We start from the raw sequence: 7,805 nt of genomic DNA, 5'->3' as shown, positions 1-7,805 counted from the left end.
TATATTCATATGCTAGCAACTGAATGACGAAAAATACTTGCCCAAGATGATAATTTGGAGTTCAGAGAAGATGATCCTACGCACCTTTTTTTCTGATAATAATCAGCTATGAGAACCAAATGTATGTTGAAGCCATGCCTAGAAGTGTGTGTCATTAGAATCAACTTCTTCAGAGTCCCTTTTAAGGCAGCTGGGCCTGGCGGGGCCCAGACAGGAAAGCTCCTGTTGATCCTTGTCTCAGTGCTCACTGATGCCCCTTCCACTGGGCTCCAAATTAGTGCTGCCTCTGGCCAGTTAGGGGGAAGGACTTGCTTATCTGAATCGTGGAAGTCACAGGCTTGGCTTGTTTCAAGGAAGGAGGGGGATGGCGGGAATGCTGACAGTCTATCTGGCCTGTCTGGTTTTCCTTCAGATTTATAAGCAGATGCAGCAAATCTAGTCAGTCTGATCTGAACCTGCCCTGCCTCTTACATCTGTGATTTTTCCGTCTATCTCACTGACAGACCCCTTTAGTGTTCTTTGGGGATGATATCTGACTATGAGTCAAAATGAGTTCTGATGGAGGAAGAAGAATGAAGCAGAGTAGTCACTCGAATATTCTTAAAGCCCTGCAATGCCACCAGTGAATATACAACTGGAATGTATACTAGTAGTCTCTAGTCTTCAGCCTTGGAGGTATGTGGGGAAGATTTCCAGAGGCTAGTCCAGATGCATTTACAGCCCAAAGGCCTGGCAGGCAGAAGAAGCTATGAAAGTCTACGCACATGAGAAATTTCAAGAGCTAGGGTCTTCCTCCTTATCCTCACGCCCACAAAACGTAACTGAATAAAAAGAAATCAAATATCCAGTCAAATATCCTGAGTGATGGAAAATGATAGTGAAAGAGCATAAGATGGACATTCAAGACACACAATACTAGTCTCAGCTTAGGTGCTAATTAGCTGTTGGAAGACACCTAAATTCTGTGGCAGTTTCCTCATCAGTAAGTTATGGAGGTTAGGTATTTTGGTTGCTTTCAAAGGGCTCTCTGGTTGTGCACATTCAGAATTCTATGGCATCTGTGGAACACGCATTGCATTCCATAGTGTGCTTGCCAGGCAGAATAAGAAATGGAGCCAGGGTTGCTGTTTTTATTGTTCCTTTAGTAGGGAGATAGGACTATAGTGGCACAGAAGATATAGCTACTTCATTTAGAGTGTGGGAAAAAAATTGATTTTTTCTGGAAGGCCATTAACTTTACTGATCTAAAAAACTTTATATGGACAGTGACTGTTTTGCCAAAAGAGAAGCCAAATGTCATTAAACAGACCAGAGGTGAGAGTGGGGGTGAGGGAAGGGGCCAGAAATCCATTCAGAAAAGCTGATTATTGGCCTGAACCTGGCAGGGGAAAGAGAAGGGAGATGCATGCAAGAGTGAGAATTCCAAAAATGTTGAAATGGTGAGGGGAGAGAACTCCCCCCAAAGACCCAGAGGACATCGGTGGTGAGTAGACAGCAATCATTTCCTTTGTAGAGGACAAGGGAGTAGCCCCCACTCAGCTGCAAACTCTGAGGACTCAAGGCTGGTGTTAGGGATTGGGGGCCCCCCAGGGAGCATCACAAGAAGGCGTCACACCTCTCTCGAAGGCACCCAAAGCAGTCCTGGGACTGCTTGGCATTGGCGCCACATGTGTCCTTTAGCCATTCCCGGAAGAGTTCTTAGTCTTTCTTTAGCACCGAAACTGGCCAAGGACCACATAAGCCTTGTCAAAGCCCCTTTCCTCCAGCTTCCTGCCCAGGACTTCACCAATCCCGGCCAGGCTCCCCACTGGCTTTTCCCCCATGGGCTCTGCCACGAAGTCTCCGTGCTTTTGGGAGGTTGTCATCTTGATCAGGATTAATCGGCAGTTCCAGCTCCCGTAATGGCTCCTCCAAAGCATGGCTTTTTGACACTAAGTTGAACTTGCTGTCTTTGCATGCCTTCTTGGAGCCCAAGCAGTTTCCATAACACCAAGTGTCCTCAATTTCACTCCCTGTCTTTCATGTCCTCACCCATGTTCTACTCTTAAGATGAATGGATTCATAATCAGGAGGTCCCACATCTGATTAGATCTCTGATTTATTTTCCTGACCCAAGGCCAGTCACCTTTCCACTTAGATCTTAGTTTCACATGCAATATGAGGTTGTTAAAGCAGCCATCAATTATTCTGAAGTGGCTTTCTATTTTAAATTTGAAGATACCAGTAGCTTTGAAGACTAATTCAATTTTTGTGGGATTAAGAAAAAAGAAATGTAGATGAACCAAATGTGATTTTATTTTATTTTTTCAAATGTGATTTTATAATGATCTATAAATCACCTCCTCTTCACCATCACCGCTTTTATCTTTCTAAGTCTACTCTTCATGGGCTGATATTAAAATTGATTATTTTTGATTCACCGAGTTAACATTGATTGAGAAACAGAGACACACTGACTTAAAAATGAAAGTATGAGCTTAGGTTATCTACAAACTGATTAGCAATAAAGATTTGATAATATCAGCAAGGCCACAGGTTGTGAGTTCATAGATATTCAGATCATGTGTGAGATAAATCACTCACAAAAAGAAGTTCAGTGAACCCTGGATAGATCTGTCTGTGCCAGCTGGAAATCCCCATATCTTCATATCTGAGTTACGGGGTTCAAAAATGATATTGGGGACTGTACCTTTATGGATTTTATTTAAACCTCAATCAAACATATTTTGGGTACCCAGGGAGCAGTGATCTCTGTAGGTTAGATATGTAGAAGCATTTATGTTGATAGGAAATTAGAGATGTGATACTTTGGATATTCCCTCTAGTTCCACCATTTCATGGCAACCTGAGACATGTAGACCAACTCAAGGCTATCAAAGAAAATAAACTAGGTCTGACAGTCAGAGCTACAAAATGTAGGGCTCTGTGTACTTAATCGGATATGAGAAGATCAGTGGTGGCCTTATATTATGCCGTGGTGCTAGATAAAGATGGCATGTCTGGCCAGTAATTAGGAGGCATGTGCTGCCCAACCTGATCTAGAACTGATTTTCTTAGAGACAGGACAGTCCTTGGTATCACCAAATTGCACACAAATTCTTGTTTAATCTTTAGAGGACATGGAACTGTAAATGTTATCATCAACAACAAATGAGACTTGTACACTTGAAACTGCAAACTATCATGGAAAGAAATTAAAGAAAATCTAAATAACTGGAAAGGCAATCTGTGTTCTTATGTAGAAAGACAATATTTGTAAGATGGCAGTACTCCCAGAATTTATATATATATAACTGCCAAAATGCCAGATGGATTTTTTTTTCTGAAAAAGGTCAAGCTGATTATAACATTCACATAGGGAATGGAAGGGACTTAGACTATCTAAAACAGTCTTCAAAAAGAGAACAAAGTTGGAAGACTCATACTGAACGATTTAAAAACTTACTGCAAGCTCAGTAATTAAGGCTGTGCTCTTGGCATAAGGATACACATATGAACCAACAGAATAGAATTGAGAGTCCTGAAATAAACCCATTTGCCTATGGCTGTTTGATTTTTGACAGGGTGCCAAAAGAATTCATTAGGGGAAGAAGTGTCTTTTGACAAACTGTGCTAAAACAACTGGGTATCAACATGCAAAAGAATGATGGTGAATCCCTGCCTCACACCATATGCAGAAATTAACTCAAAATTGATCAAAGACCTACATCTATAAATTTCTTAAAAAAACATAGGTATAAATCTTCATGATTTAAGTTAAGCAAGTTTCTTAGCTATGAAACCAAAAGCACAAGCAACCCCCCCAAAATAGATAAATTGGACTTTATCAAAATTAGAAATTATTGTGCTTCAAAGGACACTATCAAAAGTAAAAAACAACAACAAAAAAACCCCAAAACACACAAATAGACAAAATGGGAGAAAATATTGCAAATCATATATCACAAAATGGTTTAGTATTCAAAATATATAAAGAACACTTACAGCTCAACAATAATAGACAAATAGCCCAATTTAAAAATGGGTAAAGGATTTGAATAGACATTTCTCCAATACATATATATATATATATATATATATATATATATATATATATAGCCAATGACTACATTAAAGGATGCTCAGTATTATTAATCATCAGGGAAATGCAAATAAAAATCACAATGAGATACCCATTTCACATCAGGGAGGCTATTATATAAAAGAAGTTTTGATTAGGACAAAAAGACAACCTGTGATGTCCATCTTTAAAATATATATCTATATGTCTATGTGTCTATGTGTCTATATGTCTATATATCTATATATCTACATATCTACATATCTATATACCTATATATCTATAGCTATATATATATATATATATATATATATATATATATATATAGAGAGAGAGAGAGAGAGAGAGAGAGAGAGAGAGAGAAAGAGAGAGAGAGAGAGAGAGAGACTTTAGAGAGGAAGGGAGAGGGGGAGAGAGAGAGATAGAAACATCAATGATGAGAGAGAATTGATGGATTGCCTCCTGCACCCCCCACACTGGGAATCAAGCCCACAACCTGTGTATATGCCCTGACTAGGAATTGAACTGTGGCCTCCTGGTTCATAGGTTGACACTCTGCCACTGAGCCACGCTGGCCAAGCGTGATGTCCATCTTTATTTCTCTCTAACATTGGAGCCCCTGTTTCTCTGACCTTCTGACTTTAGGACTTAAATAGTCACCCCTGGTTCTCAGACCTTCAACCTCGGACTGAATTATGCCACCTGTTTTCTTGGTTTGGCAGATAATGGGATGTCTTGGCCTCCAGAACCTCATGAGCCAATCCCTATGTATATCCTATTGGTTGGGTTTCTCTAGAGAACCCTTACTAACACAATAGATGAATCTTGAAAACAGGTGAATGTGAAAGAAGATATAAAAGGCCACAAATTATGTGGTTCAATTTATATGAAATGTCCAAAATAGGCAAATCCATAAAGACAGAAAATAAAGTAGTGATTGCCAGGGATTGGGCATTGGGGAGTGATTGCTATTGGTACTAGTTTTTTGGGGGGGCTGATGAAAATATTCTAAAATTAGATAGGAGTGATGGTTACAAAACTTTGTGAATATACTACAAATCACCAAATTGTACATTTTAAAAGGGTGAATTTCATGGTACGTGAATTATATCTCAATAAACAAAAACCTAAAGCAATGTTAAAGATAATTCTAATTTGAAAAAAAAAAAGTTTATGAGAACCTACCTGGGAAGCAGATTTTAAAGCCACAGGACCTGTTTGAAAATCCAAATCCCTGTTTACTAGCTCTGGGATCTGGAGCAAGTTACTTCTCTGTGACCCAGTTTCTTATATGTGAAATGCTTAGAACAGTGCCTAACACATGGTGAGTGTTATATAAGTGTTTGTCACTTTAACTATATGCCATAAAATGTACTAAGCCATAGTGGAAAACAAAATCCAGTATCAAGGAAGCAGGGCTGGGCATAAATGTCAGTTAGGGAGGAGCAGAGAACGGGTGGAGCTTAACACTCCATTTGATTTATTGCCTGAACTCTGCCCCATCTGACACATGGAAAGAGACGAGGTTAGTGGAAAAGAAGGGAGAAATAATGCGGATTGAGGACACAATACCTTCTTACCAGGACACTGGAAAAAAGGTCCAAGAATATGTTAGGGGAGACATACAGAGGAGGAAACCAGAGCAAGAGGTGGTGAACAACATTTAATATGTTTTTGTTCAGTTTAAATAAATATTAAGCAACGACTTTTGAGGGTTTTCTTCTGGCATTTAGACACTAAACTCATTATCTTTGTCCTGTCCTGTCTTTATTGGGATCTTTGTTGCCTCTTCATTTCAAAAGATAAGATCAAACAAACCTTTAAAGTTCACATTACTGTCACAGTTTTGTTCCCCAGGACAAATCAAGAACCCAGAAGAACCCAGGAAGGTGGCAGGTTTTTTGTTTTGTTTTGCGATACTCATATCCCTTTGTTTTGAGCTGCTTTCTGCGTCTTTGTAGGAGTACATCTACAATTCTTGATCTCTTTTTGTAGCTCTTGCTCTTCCTGTTGACAGCAAATACAGATTCTATTAGGAGGACTGGGTTACATACCCATGTTGAGGGATGGATATAAGGTACTAAATTCCTCACTTAAAATGATAGAGAAAAACTGTTGCCCACCCTTCCTCCTGTTTTACACTTCTGAATTCTCTTGTATGTAAATATGTTTTTGGTTTCATCATAGTTGTGCTTTCTGAGATATTCTGCACTGGATATCGATGATGCCTTGTCTTTTTACTCTTTATATGTTTCATAATCCTTTACATACGACTCTCTGACAGAGATGTTAATTAGCTCACGGTCACACACAGGAAGTTGTTGAACCAGGGCCATAACAGATCTCATGATTCCTTTGCATGCATTGGGACAGAATTATTCCCTTCACTGTACATTTCTTCTAGAACCTTCTTTTTTCTTTTTTAAAAAAATTTTATAAGAGTTTATTTGAACCAAACTGATGACATATGCCAGGAAGCAAGATCTCAAGTTGCAGTTTCTTTTATGTATTTGAAATTACGTGGAGGTGGAGGAAGACAAATCAGGGATTAGTTTATAGGATAGTTAACAAGACTATGTTCTCTCTTGAGTGTGGTTATTTCAATAGTGTATTAACTCAGATGCATAGAAATAATGGACAAAGCTTGCTTAAGGCAAAGATAAACTTTTTTACTAAAGAAGTTATGTGCCTAGGGCATGCATGACTACCTACCATTACCTGCCTAGTTAGGGATTTATGATCAGATTACCCTGTGAGGTTACTTTCCATAGGACTGCCTCACCCGTGAGGTTACTTTCCATAGGACTGCCTCACCCGTGAGGTTACTTTCCATAGAACCCCTCCCCCACCCCCAAACACCACTTTTTTTCATTCAGTTCCATTTTTTTTGGTCATAAATCAACCTAAAGGATGCATTTAAATTCAAAAACTCTGAAGTAATTTATAAAAAAAAGAACAGTGTAGTTGAAAATTTAAGATTTGAAAGAAGCAGATACTTTACAGAGGAAGATGAGAAAATTATAGTAGACGCCCAGGTAATATTTACTATAAGGATGCATTAATCTTAGATCTCAGAAAATAATTATCTTATTCCTAAGTGATATGTAGACATATGAGTATCCTAATTATGGTATTATGTCATCATATTTATGCTACATAGTATGAAGTTCTTATCCAAAAAAAAGAGAGGTCATTTGAAGATGTCACAAATAGAAGAGGGATAATAATAATTATTACAGGAATATTTTTATTCCTATACTTATAGAAATAACTACTATATACTAGCTATTGTTCTAAGTACCATTCACTTTTTACACTGACTCTTCATGAGATAATATTGTAAACCCAGTTTAACGGATGAGAAAACTGAGTTTTAGGAGAGCTTAATTTGCTCAAGAGTACACAGCTAATTAGTAGTAGAGATGGGTATACTGGATTTCAGAAATGGACTGGGCTATGCTTCTGAAACTGGTAATAAAAATGAAAGTGAACTGGATCCTAGAAATATGCCCTTTGGCCTTTATTGTGGAAGATGTACTAGTAAAAAGACCTTAAGGAAAGAAGTGTCTGAAAACAGCGTCTTATGCATACACTAGTAAATTCAGGAGCAGAGAAGTAGGGGTTAAGACAGATGGCTGAGGGCAGCTGTTCGGCTGCAGTGTGGTTAATAAAAGCATAATACGCAAATTGACCAAACAGCCGAACGGCAGAACAACTTTCCAGACGACCTTCCTGATGAAGCTGG

General features: G+C 38.6%; 1 pseudogene; it reads right to left on the bottom strand.

Annotated features, from left to right (window-relative positions):
• Window positions 1–401: 401 nt before the first annotated feature.
• Window positions 402–3,878, bottom strand: LOC111824980 (annotated as a pseudogene).
• Between the last annotated feature and the right edge of the window lie 3,927 nt (window positions 3,879–7,805).

The sequence above is a fragment of the Myotis lucifugus genome, unplaced genomic scaffold (assembly GCF_000147115.1).
Source record: "Myotis lucifugus unplaced genomic scaffold, Myoluc2.0 scaffold_10, whole genome shotgun sequence".
Lineage (NCBI taxonomy): Eukaryota > Metazoa > Chordata > Mammalia > Chiroptera > Vespertilionidae > Myotis > Myotis lucifugus.
Note: the sequence above shows the minus strand (reverse complement) of the source record. Positions and strands in the feature narration are given on the sequence as shown.